The sequence below is a fragment of the Notamacropus eugenii genome, chromosome 5 (genome assembly GCF_028372415.1).
Source record: "Notamacropus eugenii isolate mMacEug1 chromosome 5, mMacEug1.pri_v2, whole genome shotgun sequence".
Taxonomy (NCBI): Eukaryota; Metazoa; Chordata; class Mammalia; order Diprotodontia; family Macropodidae; genus Notamacropus; species Notamacropus eugenii.
The window spans coordinates 352523640-352540663 of record NC_092876.1 but is presented as its reverse complement, the minus strand read 5'-3'; the positions used below and the strand labels follow the sequence as shown (position 1 = coordinate 352540663).

The window sequence follows — 17024 nt, the reverse complement described above, 5'->3', positions numbered from 1 at the left end:
TCCTATATAAAGGTCCCTGTGGGCTACGTATTGATCTAATTTTAAAATGTAATGTTATCTGTTTTGTTGTATTTTTATTTTGCTAAACACGCCCCAATTACATTTTAATCTGGTTCATCTCACTTGGTGAGACAGTGTTGTGGGCTGCATACAGGCATCCATGTTCTATTCTACACCCATATTGACTCTATTGCACCTGATAAAAAATGCTAATAACATTTCCTGCTGAATGTGTAAGATTCAGTATAGAAAACTTTACAGTAACAGTCCAGTTTCTCCTAGTACCTATCTCCATCATGCAGGACCTGATTCCTCCAAAGCCAGTATACCTACAGATGGTACATAGAATCAGGTTAACAAGATAAACATATCTGGAATGGCATCAGACTTAAAGAGGATTCTAGTCTTTATGGATCAAGTATCTACAAAGGCGATTTTTCTATGACTGGACAATGCGTTTTGATGTCTTGCTACAATGAGTGGGAAGCATCATTTTTACCTAGTGAGATTAGTGCTGCCATTAGAGCATTAGAAAACAAGAGGAGGCGTTTTTTGTTTTTTCTAAATCAAGCTAAGCAACATCTTTATGGAATACTGTGTTCAGTTCTGGGTACAACAGTTTAGGAAGGACATGGATAAGCTGTAAAACCTCTAGAGGAGAGCAAATGGAAGGATAAAGACCCCTGAGTCTACACCACATGAAGGAGGATCAGCTGAAGAAAGGATGTTTTGTCTGGAAAAGAGAAGACTTGAGGGAAACAATAACTGCTATGTTCAAGTCTGAGAAAAGCAGAATGTGGAAGAGAGATTAGTCTTGTTCAGCAGTAACAGGTGGAAGTGGCAAAGAAGAAAATTCAGCATTGGTGATATGCAAAACTTGCTAACCTTACATCTGTCCCTACACTGAATGGGCTGCCTGTCTCAAAGGGGAACAGTTTTCCCTCCATTGAAGATCTTCAAGTAGGGGTAGATGAGGAAATAATACTTCACAATAATACCTGTCAGGTATGTTTGAATGGGATTTCTTTTTGGATCAGATCTGGATCAGATTTGGATCAGACTCTTGAGTCAGTAAGGGCCATTTCAACACTGAAATTTTGTGATTCTACAATTATGTGAGATGGGAAGGATTGTTCATCAGACAATAGGCAATTATATGGGTAGAATACACTCTCAACCACTGATCCCTTATTTTCCTCATCTGTAAAATGCTAATGGTACCTATAGCACTTACCTCATAGGGTGGAACTAAATGAGGTAATGTACATAAAACACTCAGCAAATCTTAAAGAGTTATAGATAGTTTATGCTGGCTATCAGCATCTTACCTAGCTGATTTCATGTCCGAGTCAAAAATTTAAAATTGTACCCTTCCTACTCCAAGGGAACAAAGTTTAGGGTGGTAGATTCACGTTTTTCCTATCTTTTTCTGTGTCCCTCAGTTTTGCAAGTCTAAAAGTTATAGGCCTAACCTCATATGCCTTTTTCTTCTTAAATATGGCTCCACTGGCTGCCCTTAGAAAACCTTTGAAACTGACTACACTCACATAATCATATTAATAGCTACATCAAGTAACACTTGTGTGACATTTTATATCCAAAGATTAGAAAGTACCAGCAACAAGCACCACACCCATGGCTGTAATGAAAACATTTCAGAAGAAAGAGTCAGCAGACTTGAACGCACTATGTACAACAATGTCACCCAGTTTCTCTGGATTAAAAAAAAAATGAGGGACAATAATGAAATGTCATATTTAACTGAAACTGAGAAATGAAAGAGAGGAAAACGATGATTGCTCAGCTGAAATCTAGTCATGGTGTGATGGCTTCTTTAATAATTTCCTGTGGACAGTATCACTTTTTATGTACCCTTCTACGGATAGCCTTCAAAGGAATCCAGCTTGCCAAAGGATTCTTGACCTGGGAATCTGTGGACTGGTTGCAGGAAGTCCATGAACTTGGATAGGAAAAAAATTACACCTTTCTACCCATTAACCCTTGTATTTTTACGTGTTTTATTTGTACATTTAAAAACTTTACTCTGAGAAGGGGGCTACAAGTTTCACCGGGCTGCCGTCGGGAAGGCTGGGACACTTTAAAATTCCTAAGGACTGGGACATGTTTATAAAAGCACCCCTTACTACAGGTGAGGTAGTAAGAGAGATCATGCTTCTGCACAGAAAAAGGTTAAGAAGCCCTAATGCTAACAAGTATGGTATGTTTTATACATACGACACAAAAAAAGTATGGGTGTCATTTTTTAAAGGAGATACTGGAGGAACAAATTGAAGTAGTCAAATACTAGCTTGTTATATTTGTGTTCACACAAAGGGCAACAGGAAAGAAATAGTCTTATCTTACTCTTACAAACACAAGGTTATTATTCTTCATACCCCTCCCCCTCCAATACACATGGATGAGTTATACATGTCTCCGTGGGGTATTGTCCACAGAGAGCCTCCATAGTTCTATATAAGATAGCTTCTAGAAGAATATAATTATATTTGCATTAAGATTATTGTGGCATGGTATAATGGACAGACAGCTGGCCTTGTAGTTAGATCTGAGCTGAAGTCCTGACTGACCCACTTTGACCCTCTTTACGAGCTGTGTGACCATGGACAAACAGGCAGTGGAGGTCCCTCATCTATAAAAAATTAGGATGATATCTGAACAACCTATTTTGAAGTGCTGTTCACTCCAAGTACAATTTGATTCCACAGTACTTTAAGTATCTACTACATTCAAGACACTGTGCCCTCAAGGAGCTTATACTCTCCCAGAAAAGAACAGACACAACTAAGTAAATATAAGATAATCTGAATAAGGATGTAACATGAACAACTGGGAGAATCAAGGCTTCCTAAAGGAAGTAGCACCTGGACTGAGCTTTGGGAAAAACTGTTGTGAGAAACACATTGTAAACATTAGAGTCAATGATGCAGATTGTAAGCAATTACCATCTAGGGAAAACAATGTAATTCAAATAGTCTTGTTCTAAGGCTGAACACCAGTTCTATTTTACAAGAAAATGTCCTCTGAGCATTTTACTGCTGAGGAAGCAACTTGGAGGAGAAAATACTTGATCACAATTCTGAAGGGCCATTTAAAAATGGTCTGACTTAATGGGATTGCTTGTATAGAGTGAAGAGTGGTGAATGGGACACCAGCTATTTTGGTACAGAAAGTATTAGAATACCATCAGAGAATCAATCACTGAAGTGAGTTATGCATTACTTATTCTAATATGAGGACTGAATAGGATCAGAGTGAGTGAAAACTTCTAAGATGGAGTACTGTATTTGCCTTGGATCTCTTTTTCCGACATCAGTATACTGCTGTCTTTTAGGGACATGCTCACATACATTTGTCTGAGTAGGTATCTCCAGTCAGGGTACTTTGATATGGCCCTTTGTATCCTCCCACAGACAGAAAGTAACATCCAAAGCTTTAGGGTCATGTTCAAGCACTAAGCATTGTGAGCTTCATCATTATGTGTTTACTCTTCTAAAGAACTGGAGTGGTTCTTGGTCACCCATGGTGCCAAGATCTTATCTATCAAACTGTACAAGGAACCTAAACTCCTTGGTTTTACCTATACAGAAAATCCAAGAAAAATATGGGAAATATAATTGAAAAGAAGATTCTACAACTTAATACCTGAGGTTATTACTATGAATTACTTTCACACTTAAGGAAATATCTTTCTACCAGAACCAGGAAGAAAAAGTTATCTCTTTTATTGGTTCTGTGAATTGGATACAGATCAAGGGCAGGCAAGAAGAGAAAAAAAAAAAAAAGATCATACCATAAACACCATTAACTCCAGGCCACAGCTGAATTGTCTAGACTTGACGTCAGAACATCTGCGATAGACCTATATGAAGAAACAAGATTGATAGAGCTAAGAAAAAAGAAATTAAATATAAGATATCTTGTATTAATGGTCTATAGTTTTAAATTAATTAACTCACAATTTCTTTTTTTATTTTATAAAATCAAACTTATGAAACTTCATAGTTGGAAGGGACCTCAGCAGCCACCTAATCGAATTCATAACTTATTTTTATAGTTTATTTTTTAAGCCAGGAGAATTCTCATTTTATTTTAGCCAATTTTTCTACATTCCCAGTGAACCCATTATTCCCTAATGGAGAGGATATTTGCTCAGACAAATGTAAAGATTTTTTTATACTGTTCACAATTTGAATTTCCCACCTCACTCTTCATTGGCTGGATGTAGCCTCCTGAACCTCCTGCTTAATGTTCTCCTTCCTCATAGGCTCCCCTTCCCTTCAAACAGCTCATTAAGCATGCGTATAAGCTTCTGACCTTTTTACCTCATCAGAAGCCTGGCTCTGCTAGGTCATAATTCTGATTGGAATCAGTAATCTCTGATTTACATTCTGCTATCACTCAAAGCTAGGAGGAGTCTTATCCTGTGGAAACAAAATTCCTCCTTTTGTTTCCCACAAATTCCCCCTCTTCTATTTTATTCAGATTTTGTTTCCACATCTTTAATACTCCCTGACTCTTTCCCACATGAATTCTTCCCCTTATCTATCTCCCCTTTAAGTAAATAAAGGAAGGGAGCAATGTTGATTGATGCATTGACAAATTGCAAGGGGGCAGTACCTTTTTTATATTTACAGATATAGAGACTCAAAAGAAAAAGGTAAATCAATGAATTTTCTGTTTAGAAGTTCCATCTCATACAGCAGTCTGGGGAGGAACATCATCTGATGCAGTTTTCTGGTCTGGATGTTTGTTCAAGCCATCTTCAGCAATTCATACTTTAAAAAAGAACTTTCTCAACCCACAAGCAGACATTCAGCCTTTGCCTCAAGACCTCCACTGAAGGAGAACCTACAACCCCCTAAAAGAACACATTCTGTTTTTGCATGGCCCTAATTGTTAGGAAGTTTCTCCTTACATCCAGTCTAAATTCACCTCCCTGAAACTTCCCCTATTGTTGCTACTCTTATTTATATTCCCACTGCTTAATCCAGCGTCTGGCAGATAGTAAGTGTTTAATAAAAGCTTGTTGACAACTTGACCACTTCCGCCCTTTGAGGTCAAGTAAAAAAATTACAATTCCTCTTCCAGGTGACAAGCCCGTCAAATATCTGACAACCACCATCATATCCTCCTGGCCCATTCCCAACTATGTTTTCTTTTCTACAGTCTAAACATTCCCACCTTACATTTTTCAACCAATCCTTATGTTGATTATCCCAAGAAGTTCCAAAATGGCTTCCCTACCTCCAGTATCTCCCCTCTCCAAACTATCCTCCATGTAGCTGCCAAAATGATATTCCTAAAACACAGATCTGACCACGTCAATCCTCTTCCCCTTTCCCTCCAACACACACACACACACACACACACACACACACACACACACACACACACCTTCAATGAATTTCTATTGCCTCTAGGATAAAATACAAATAGTTCAGACTGAATTTTATTTTTTGGCTATTTTTTGGCTACTTTCTAAGTCTTCTGTCTTATTATTCCCCTTCCTATAGTACACATTTCACTCTGACCTCCATCCCTTTGTACCAGCAGTCACCCATATTGGGAATGAACTCCTTCCTGATTTTTACTTTACAGGATTCTTAGCTTCCTTCAAAGCACAGCTCAAGGGCCAGCTGCCAGAGGAGGCCATTTCTAGGTGAGCATTGAGAATAAGGACAATTTTTGGTTATAACTTTGTAGATATACTAACATGATATATATGTAGTAGGTACTTAATAAATGTTTACTAACTTGAATTAAATTGAAATCAAGCACTTCATCATCCTAGGTGCTTTCCTCTGGACATTTTCCAACTTAACAATTTCCTTCTTAAAATCTGGTTCCCAGAATTGATCACAATATTCCAAGTGGGGTTTGACTAGGATAAAGTGAGCCCATCACCCCTTTGTTTATGGACACTGTACCTCTCTTAATGCAACCTAAGATCATTTTAGCTTTTTTTGGCAGTCATTCAATGCTGCTGACTCATAATGAACTAGAGGACCACTAAAACTCCTGCTCAGTCTCTCTCAGGCAAATGTGTCTAACTAGACCAGCTCCATTTTACCTGAGAAAGGTATAAAGTATAAAAAGTATAAGTATAAAAAAAAGTATAAGTATAAAACCTTACATTTATCCCCATTAAATTGAATCATATGAAATTTGGCCCAATGTTCTACCCTATCAAGATCTTTTTGAATCCCAATTCTAATATCCAAGGTGTTTATCCTCCCCCACTCTTTGACATCTGAAAATTAAAAAAGCATGCCATCTAGGTCTTTATCCAATTCATTAACAAAAGCTTAAGACTGCATAGGGTCAAGCAAAGACCTCTAGAGAGATATACTAGAGACATACTTCCTTCCCAAACTGACATCAATTCAAGTTAACAAGTATTTATTAAGCACTTAATTTGTGCCAAGCAAGGTACTAAGTACTAGGGATACAAAAAAGTCCTCAAGAAGCTCACAGTCTCGAGAGAAGGGCATAGAATATGTAAAAAACTATATGAAATATAGATTTTATAGCCTGTGTGTGTGTATATATATGCTTGTGGGCATATATGTATTATACACACATGAATACATATACACATATAGGATATGAAATATATATTTCATGTATACACATATAGGTGTATAAATAGACATACATACATACATGCATACATATGCACAGAGGATAAGTTGGAGGAAAGGCGATAAACTCAAAGAAATCTGGGAAAGGTTTCCTATAAAAGATGGGGTTTTAGGTGAAATTTGAAGAGGCAGAGACATGGAAGGAGAGAACTCCAGGCATGGAAAAGATCCAGTGAAAATGCCCCAGAGTTAGATGTAGTGTCTTATACAAGGAATAGCTTGGAGGATGGTGTCATTAGATGACAGAGTACATGGTAGAGAGTCAAGTGTAATAAGATGAGAAAGGTAGGAAGGAACCAAGTTATGAAGAATTTTAAACAAATTTTATCAATCAACCCTGAAGCAATAGGGAGCCACTGGAGTATATGAATCCAATATCCATGCATTTGGCTTCTTCCATTAACCAATTTTTGAATACACTTAATTATATTAGAATCTAGTCCACATCTTTCCTTCTTTTCCACAAAAACATCATTATAGGCTTTAATAAATTTTCAAAATCTGAGCAAATCATATCTACTGCATTCTTCTGATCTACTACTTAATGTACCATGTCAAAAAGTAAAATAAAGTTAGTCATGACCTGTTATTGACAAAGCCAAGCTGATTCTGTATTCACTGCTTCCACTTTTAAATATCCAACAGAATTAGTTTGATAATATTTTCTAGAGTTTTGCCAGAAATTGAAGTCAAGATCACTGGCCAGAAAGACCTTTTAAAAAAAAAAACTGGGGCAACATCTGAGATTAGTAAGATAATATTGGTAAAGTGCTTAGCACTTATTGATAAATGCTTGTTCCTTTCCTTCTTTTCTTCCTTCATTTCTGCCTTTCAACAATCAGGGACACTGACTTAGCAGTCACATCAACACATTCTTTCAGTACCCTAGGAAGAAGCTCCTTTGGGTCAGGTGACATGAACTCCTGAAGACTATGTAGCTAATCTCTAATTATCCCCTAATTTGTCTTAGCTTTCAACTCCCTATTAACCATTTTATTCTGTCCCTCCAGTCCAAAGAAGAAATCAAGCTTCAATATAGCTAAAACATATGTATGTGTTTGTCCTTCAATGCCGAACAAAACCATGCCAACAGAGAAATGATGACATGACTTGCACTTGACTTTGTTTTGAGTGAGGGAGGGTTTTGCAGGTCACCCGCCTCACTTCTCCTCCAGAGCCATCTGAATCCACTGACCAGACATTCATCAGGATGACTGGAGATGACCCAGGATGAGGCAATTGGGGTTAAGTGACTTGCCCAAGGTCACACAGCTAGAGGGTGTCAAGTGTCAGAGGTGAGATTTGAACTCAGGTCCTCCTGACTCCTGTACTGGTGCTCTATCCACTGCACCACCTAGCTGCCCTATAGCTAAAACAACAATAACAACAAAAACCCAAACTCTTTGTCTCTCACTTGTCTTTAGCTTTCTCCATCTGCCTTAGTTCATTCTCAGCTTTTGCACTCCTGCCACTACTCTTATAGAATGAAACCATGCTTTTGCATTCATTCTGAATAACATGTCCTTATAAACACCAAGCTGGTGAGTTTCTTGCGCATTTAAACACAATTGACTAAAACAGCACCAGCAACAAGTACTGCACAACACAAAAAAATGCTAATAAATCTAATTATGTAAACCAGTGATCCCAATTTGGGGAGGCAGATTCCTAGTTACTGCAAAGGGTCTATCTTCTTAAATGACTCAGTAAGATAAATAAGGAAACAAACCTTCTGTCCTCTTGCCTCGGATCTCTCCCAACCTCAACCCTTCCTTCACACAGCCCCCAAAGTAATTTTTTCCAAAGCTCAGGTCTGATCATACTAACCACTCCACACACTCCAGTGGTTCCCTATCTCTTCCAGAAACAATTACGAACTACTCTGTTTGACATCTAAAGATCTTCCCAGCCTGGCCATTTCTTGCCTTTCCAGTCTTTTGTAGTACACAAGTACTGACTGGTCTCCTTGACGTCTTTCACACACAACACTCAATCTTCCATCTCCATGTGTTTGCACTGCTGTTCCTTGTGCCTGGAGTGCTCCTCTTCCATTTCTTCTACCTCCTGGATTCCCCAGTTTTCTTCAATACTGAGTTGTCATCTACTGCAGGGCTTTCTCAGCCCTCTTGGTGTCTGGCACCTTTTCTTCCCTCTGATCCATAAGCCCTCCCTCCACTTGTATATGTACATGTTATCCTTGTAAGTATGGAAGCTTCTTGAGGTGAGTGACTATTTCACTTTTGCTCCATATCCCCAGGTAGAGAGTACAGTACCTGGTATGCAGTCAGTGCTTAATAAGAGCTTGTTGCTTTGGTGCCTTTGGTTGGTTAAATAATATGCATTACATATATATATACACTTTCGCTTTGGACCAAAAAGAAGATCTCAATGTTATAGAGAAATACAGATGTCAAAACTTTCTGATGATGCACATATCTGAAACTTTGAGAGCTACTGGAAGCACTGAGAGGTTACATAACTTCTGCATGATGCAGCAGTCAATATGTTCTAGAGGCAGGACTTGAACCCAAGTGTCTTTAATTACAAGACCAGCCCTCTAATCACTATACCACACTGCTTCTAGATACTGTTGTGGTTATTAATGTTAAAATTAACTTACTGAATTCATGGCAGCATAGTGCAATTTGAATGAATCAAAAACCAGAGAACCTAGGTTCAAATCTTGCCTTTGATATTTATTCACAATATGACTTTGGACAAGTTACTTTTTTTCTGAGTCTCAACTTTCTCTTCCAGTTTAAGATTTATGAATTTTCTTGACCAACAGCTTCTATGAATACAACTACTACTAAGGGTCCAAAACTTTAATCAATGAAAAGTGGGAATTAGTGATGTAGTAATCAGTTATGGAAATAATTATTTTTATAAAAATAATTTCATTTTACCTTGACTAATAATTCTTCAATTCAATTCTAAGAGCTAGTCAAGTAAGTAAAAACAACTTATTGTTCACAGATGAAAGACTATAATTATATTTCCAAAATATTTTCCAGAGTCAACTTAAAATAAGTCTGCTGCTCTTTGGTAATGCTACTCTATCATGATTGTCAGATCAGAATCTAACCCTGTAAGGACAAACAGTCATTGAAACATATAGCTACATAACAGTCATTGAAACATATAGCTACACAAATAAACAGAAAGTGACTACAAGGATCTGTCAATCTGAAACCCTAAGAAGTAAAAAGAAATTTTTCATCAATCAATTGGGCAGCTAGTTAGCTGAAGGCTAGTAAGTGGGAATATTGCTAGGTTAAAAGATACTTAAGGTTTATAATCTCAAAACTGATGGTCCTTCCTGGCTTATTTTTGAAGCAGAGACATAGAATAAGGCTGAGGAAGATTCCCAAGAGATCCTTACTGAGGTATGGGATTCCCCTAAAGGTCTTGAGGTCTAACAAATATCATTTTTGAATATCATTCTCATCTCCTCATTCATTCAAAAAACACTCTCTAGGCATCTCTACTATTTGCAAAGCCCTATGGTAAACTAGAGTGAGATGCATATATAAAAAAGGTAAGATCTCTGCCTTCAAGGAGTTTATAGTCTAGTAGGGGACATAAGACATGCAAATAACTATAATATAAAATGAAACATGATAAAGTATACAAGAGACATACAAACACCGTGTTATGAGAGTTTCAAAAAAGGAGAGATTGATCTGAACCGAGAAGTTCAGGCAAGGCTTTGTGGAGATGATACCATTTAAGCAGGACCTTAGGATGGGGCAAAGATGGGTGAGAGAAATATGAGGGTAAATAGGGGTTCATGAAAGAAGTGTGTTTTTTGCAGAACTTGGTAGAAGAAAGTGATGTGGTTTAGAGAGCCTTCAAACGAAAGAAATGGAAGAAGCAACAGTTAAAAAGTCATTTATTTGCCAAATGAATCTGAAAGAGAAAGATTAATTAGGTGAAATAATACTGTACCATGGAAATGACACTCAATCCATCAATTAATATTTCTTAAGTGCCTACTATGTGTCAGGCACTGTGCTAAGCACTGGAGAATACAAAAAGAGGCAAAAGCCAATCTCTTACCTCAAGAAGCTTCTAATATAATTGAGAAGACAACATGGAAGACAAAATATACAAAGCAAGCTATATACAGGATAAACAGAAAATCATTAACAGAGGGAAGGCATCTGGAGGGAAGAGGGTTTGGTGAAGGCTTCCTGCACAAGGTGGGATTTTAGTTTGGACTTAGTCAGGGAGGTCACTCCACTTGAAATCAGATTTGTGTCTGAATCCTTTCTCTAATATGTATTACCAGTCTGACATTCAGAAAATAACAATAGCTTTGAACTTCAGTTCCTCATTTATAAAATGGAAATAACAATAATAATAATACTTATGTTGCCTACTTCACATAGTTGTCATGAAGGAAGCATATTGAAAACAAACTATAAAGCTATATAAATGGGAATTACAAAATGAGCCACAAAATGTGAGTCAGAATAGAGCAGTAAATGGGAGGTAGTTTGGGAAATGGGAAGAGAAGTCAGCCAGCTAGAACAGCAGATTTCTAGTCTATTAGTTTATCACTGAAATGACATAGCCTTCCTCCCGTAGAAATGAAATCATCACTACAATTATAGGTAAGAAGAAAAACCAACTGGAACAGACATTAAACACTTATTAGGGACTTAACATATTCACATGATTTCACACACTTAGGTAAATATAGTGGTGAACTTTATTATTAACTAGGATAAGGTAACAGCATGTCTGTCTTTCACCATTGCTAACTGTGGAATTTTAAAAAGCAACTGTGCATTTTCTCGTTAATGGCCATGATAGTAATAAGTGATAGGACCCTTCTCTTCATTCATCAGAAGAATGGGTACTAATCCTTGATTAGAAATTCTGAGCCATTCAGGATCCTTCCTTTTATACTTCATTATTTTTTATACTAATATAAACTATGACTAATTCAAGTCAAGCTTGTGGAAGTTCCTTAATTAAAAGTATCCTCTACCTTTAAATCCTTAACTTTCTAGTATTTCAGCTAATATCCTGCCTCTTTCCCATCTCCCACCCATATGCCCTTTTATTTCCTATTAACTTTTTTTATAAAAGCCTTTGGAAGAGTCAAGAAGCCTTAGAAGTCAGTTGTGTGATAAAATGGAAAGATCACTGTTGTCAGAATATCTGTGCTTGAGTCCCAGGTCTATCACTGATTACCTGTATCACAGAGCCGGTCAGTCAACAAGCATTTAAATGCTGACTTTACATCAGGCACTATGCTGAGCACTGGGCATACAAAGGCAAAAACAAACAAACAAAAATCCCTATTCTCAAAGAGCTCACATAGAGCATAGTGGACAGAGTGCTGGACCTGAAGTTAGGAAGACTCCACCTCAGTTACTCACTAGCTGAATCATCCTGGGTAAGTCATTTAACCTTCTTGGCCTCAGTTTCATCACCTGAAAAATGAGAGTAATGGCAGTACTTCCTGGGTTATTGTGAAGAACAAATGAGATGACATATGTAAAGTGCTCTGCAAACCTTCAAGTGCTTTCTACATGTTAGCCATTATTATTATTATCATCCTTATTGTTATTTTTGAACCTCATTTTTCCATCTGTAAGATGGAGATGATGATAATACTAATAATACTTGCTTCAGCTCCTTTACAGGGGGTAGGTACTACAAATACAACATAAGCCTGTTGTGTAAATTGCAAAACACTACCAAAATCTATACTATTTAAGGGATGTGCTTGCTTTTGAAATGGAGTTTAATTAACTTTGAACTTAAGTAATTCCATCTTGGTTTTAATCAATCAAAGGAGAGTCTGTTTTTCTGTATCCCTGCGTATTGCTATACTTTGTGAGGGTAGCCAATCAGAATCAAGTACGTCCTTTGATTTTGTTGTTTTTCTGTATTTTTTTTTTAAAAGACGGCACAGAAAAATCTACATGAATTTTCTCATTTTGAATGAGAACTGAAGGACTCATTTTCTCTCCAGGTTCCACTCCTGTCTCTCCGGACTTCTTTCTCCACCATGCCTCAGAAGCTGTCTTACCCAAGATCTTACCCCAGTGATCTTTTCATCCTAAAAGGTTTCTCCATGACTGCAGCTAGCAAAATATACTGCAAAGAATTATAAAGGCTTTTATTTAGTCCTTATATGACTACAACTTCTGATATCCATCCTCCCTAAAAAGAGAAATATATAGAAGACCAAGTATGCCACTTCACAGATGGCTGCCAATGTACAAATGATATTCCCAACTCACTAGCCAGGGAAATTTTCATGGATATTATGCCTCCTTTTGTTGCCACAGAATGACTAACAATGATTTTTAGGTAATTCATAGGTGGTGAAGTTTCTAGTTCTGCATAATCAATTCACATATTTTCCCTAATTCTTATAACAAGTAAACATGAGGGAAGATGACTTCAATGTCTTGGGGCTTTCTAAGCACTAACTCATACTTACCCTGAGCATATGGAACTCAGTGACTCAGGTAATGAGTCAAGACGACCATTCAATTATCCATTCCAAAAATATTTAGTAAGCATTTAACTCATGCCTGAGTTCTGGACTGAGGGTTCAAATCCCACCTCTGAGGATTATAAAACCTCTGTGACCTTGGGCAAATATCATGAAGTGTTGGAGCCTCAGTTTCCTTTTCTAAAAAATGAAAGGGTTCCACTAGATGGCCTCCATGGTCCCTTCCAACTCTAGCTTCATAACTGCATGATCAATGATCCTACTCTAAGCCTAGTATTGTCTCAGGCACTGCAGGGGAGAAATGACAGATCAAAAATGGAGTCCCTCCCCTTAGACAATTTAGTTTCTAGAGTGATAAGAGAGTTAGCTCTAAGTTTTGGTTTCCTCGTCTAAAATTGGGAACATACTTGTACTACTTATATCAAAATTTGTTTTGAGGAAATCACTTTGTAACTTTCAAAGTGCGATATAAATGTGAATTTGCATATTTACAATCTTGCATTTTGATTCCAAATATAGTAAATGTTTTTGAGTTTTTTCCACTCTTTGTTTTATCCTGGGGATGAAGGACTCTAAAGCGTTGCTAAAAGTATAACTGTTAACCTTGAGTCGAAGTGTGTGGGGTTTTGGAACAAGGAGACTTTGTCAGGGTCGAACACAGCAGCAGCATCACTTTAAGGAGAGGAACAGAAAGGTGACAGAAGGCAAAAGTAGATGTCCTTCCCTCAAAGGGCTATGCCCAGTTGCTACACAGACACAGTTCAAGATGGGCTTGGTAAGAACTGAATTTAAAGAAATGTGTGCAACCAAATGGGCATGAATACAAGTGAAGCTAATTTATGTCAAATTCTCAGAAGTTTTAGAATGGAAAAATTGTCAAATTTAGTCCAGGCAACTGTTTCTAGACCAAAACGCTTAGTCAAACCCATAAGGGTGGAGGAAGTGGAGGGGGGAAAGGGTGGACTCTTTGTCCAAAATCCTTTCCGATGAAGATTTACAGTAACCCACAAACACATCTCAATGCTTGAGAAATCATCAAAGGCACTGGCAACAATCAAGTTCCAAATTAAATGATCTTTTCCAAATTAAAAACAAGCACATGCACAATAAAGAAGGGAAAAAAATACTGGAACAAAGCACATTGCTTTCTATGAACCAAAACAGGCTCAAAAACACCTCTGCCATTACAAGTTCTGAATTTGTACCTGATGAAATATATCAGTTGATTCTGAAAGTAGTTCAGAAAAAGTTATTACAAACTGATTTAAATCTAGGCTTAAAGTGCTTCACTCTTGTCAACTATTTCAACACACCTTTGCCTCCTTGGAATATCTTTGGTTTTAATTCAATTATGGTTTAAAGACAGCAGAACTAGACTTGGAAGAAGGAAACCTGGATTCTTGTACCAATTCTGCTACTAACCACAATGGAATCTTGGCCAAGTTGTTTCTCTTGGGTTCTTTCTTCCTTACTTGTGAAATTAGGAGATTGGAATAGATGGACTCAACAATCCCTTTCAACTCTAGCTTTCTATGATTCTATAATAGCTTTGTTTCTGGACTCTATGATCTGAGGCAACACTAGATGACCTCTATAAAAGCAGACCTCATGAATTCCCATGCTTCTAGACCACTTGGAATAGTTTCCAGGAGAATCATGTCATTTACCAACCATCACTACCCATCAGCAATTCCAAAATCAAGTACAAACATGCATGTGGCACTCATATCCAGCCCACCCCACCCCACACACACTCATATAGGAGTTCTCACGAAAATTATAAACTGATAGCTAGATGATACCTATCCTGAAAAGGGGAGCTTTTATATGATACAAGTTCAGTTATGGAACCATGTGTGTGGTGCTATTAAAAACACATTAAATTTGAGGATTAAGCAATGAGGACTCGGGTTTGAATCTTGAAGAAATGCCAGTGACATTAAGATTTTGGAAATGCCAATTTTCTCCATATATCTACATTTACATTTATATGTACCTTCATTACATTTCTCTGAAGATCAGGAAAAATTGAATAGTGCATCTTCCAGTGGTGTACAACTGTACCCATGATGATTTTAAAAGTTTCACTAAGACAGTCATTCACAGAGAGGTCATTGTGTACTGGAAACTATTTTGAAAAGTAAAACTAAGTAAACAGCAGCTGTCAATATCCTAACTAGTGTTAATCAGTTCTTGTGGGATAAATTCATCTTAAGGAAGGAGGACAGAATTAATCTGAAGGTCTTGTCAGTCGACTTCCGAAAAGGCTGCTTATATTGCCTACATGTGCAATGGCACTGCTCTCTTTTTAATTCATTTTATTTAAGTGTGAAATGTTTGGAAGCAAGTATCATTGTCTTCACTTTGTTTTGAAAAGGCAGTAAGAATGAATTAATCTATAATCACACTCATGACAAGAAAGGGAATTTTAACTCTTTCCTTTAAGAAGATAAAGAAAATTCTTTACTAAAGGAACTACCTAATATAATCTATGGATATGAATTATGTAATTAAAGTCTCCCTTATTCTTCCTTGAATGCAAATGCAACATTTTGAAAATCAGTTAGCAAGTTAAATGAGAGGGCAACAGAGTTCAAAAAAAGCTTATTTCTTCCCTAAATCTCTATGAATGCAAAGAATCTTCCAAAATAGACTCTTCTGCCTTTTAAGAAAAAGTAATTCTTCTCCCACCTACCCCCTCCTTCTAAACTACAAATATTCCCTCAGTGGGTCCTAACTGCTAAGCTGGATTCTCTTTGGTAATTCCCTGGTGGTAGACTGAGCATTTTGGAAATGGCAATCATTTCTTTGGGTCATTTGAGGGGCTCTTAAGAAGAGCACACCTTACATTTCTCAAGAGGTGTAAAACAAGATGTAAAACATCTTGCTCTATGGACCATTCTGGCACCAAAGTCTGTATATATAGCAGTCTCCATATCAGGGTTGGGTCACTTCATTCTAAGTAGCGCAATTGTTCAGAAGGAATAACACCAAACTGGAGAACCCCAGCAACTGATTCTTCTTGTCGTCTCCTCACCATGGTGCCACTCTCCAATCGTATCCATCCCACCTGAAACTTGAGCTCTCACTGCCCCCCAGCTCCATACCACTTCCTGCAGTCTCCTGGCCACGACCCCACAGGTACCCTTCCATTACCTCTGTATGTGTTGTTTTCCCCCATAGCCTGTAAACTCCTTGAGGGTGGCTACTTTTGTTTGTCTGTACTTGTGTTACCAGATATTACCACATACCATAGTGTCTGGTACATAGTTTCTCTCTCTCTCTCTCTCTCTCTCTCTCTCTCCCCTCCCCTTCTTCCCCCCTATCTCTCTCCCCATCTCTCTTTCCCTCCAGTCTAGCTGAACTTATTTAACTACTAATATCCTCCTGGTGGTTTATAATTTAAGTTTCCAATTCTAGGAACCCTCAAGGAAGAACAGCCTACCAGTACAGACCAGCAGATTCAACGAACAAAGGAGGACCCAGGGGACAAGAAATCTGCTGTAGCATCATTACTAGCAGGATGGGTTCCTACTCATACCCTCAGTGGACCCAGAACTCACACTCAAGATGACAGTAGCAATCTGTCCATTGCCATATTTGCTGCCCCACCCAGGATCATACCTCATATAATCTTTTTTATTCTGTGTGTCTCCCAAATTAACTTCTGGCTCAGGTCTTCTCTGACTCCTTTTGCTTACCACCTGAAAAGGGACAATAGGAAAGAAATTGCCAGGATTTCTCTGGATGACCTAAAGTCTAAGACTGGCTCTAGTCTATATCAGTGGTGTAGAAAGCAACCAATTAATCAACAAGAATTTATTAAGTGCCTAGTATGTACCAGGCACTGTGTTGGGCATGAAGGACACAAAAACAAGACAGAA

General features: G+C 37.7%; 1 protein-coding gene across 42 annotated transcripts in view; it reads right to left on the bottom strand.

Annotated features, from left to right (window-relative positions):
* ZBTB20 (zinc finger and BTB domain containing 20) overlaps window positions 1–17024 on the bottom strand; it is a 1002935-nt gene that overhangs the window by 727463 nt on the left and 258448 nt on the right. For 28 of the 42 annotated variants that reach the window (XM_072616769.1, XM_072616737.1, XM_072616740.1 and 25 more), the window contains one exon: window positions 3812–3880. The exons of 5 other annotated variants lie outside the window; for them this stretch is intronic. The gene's annotated coding sequence lies outside the window, so the exon portion shown is untranslated. Of the gene's footprint in view, window positions 1–3811; window positions 3881–16764; window positions 16845–17024 lie in introns of all 42 variants that reach the window. 9 more of the 42 variants (XM_072616772.1, XM_072616774.1, XM_072616767.1 and 6 more) reach the window with 1 other exon arrangement.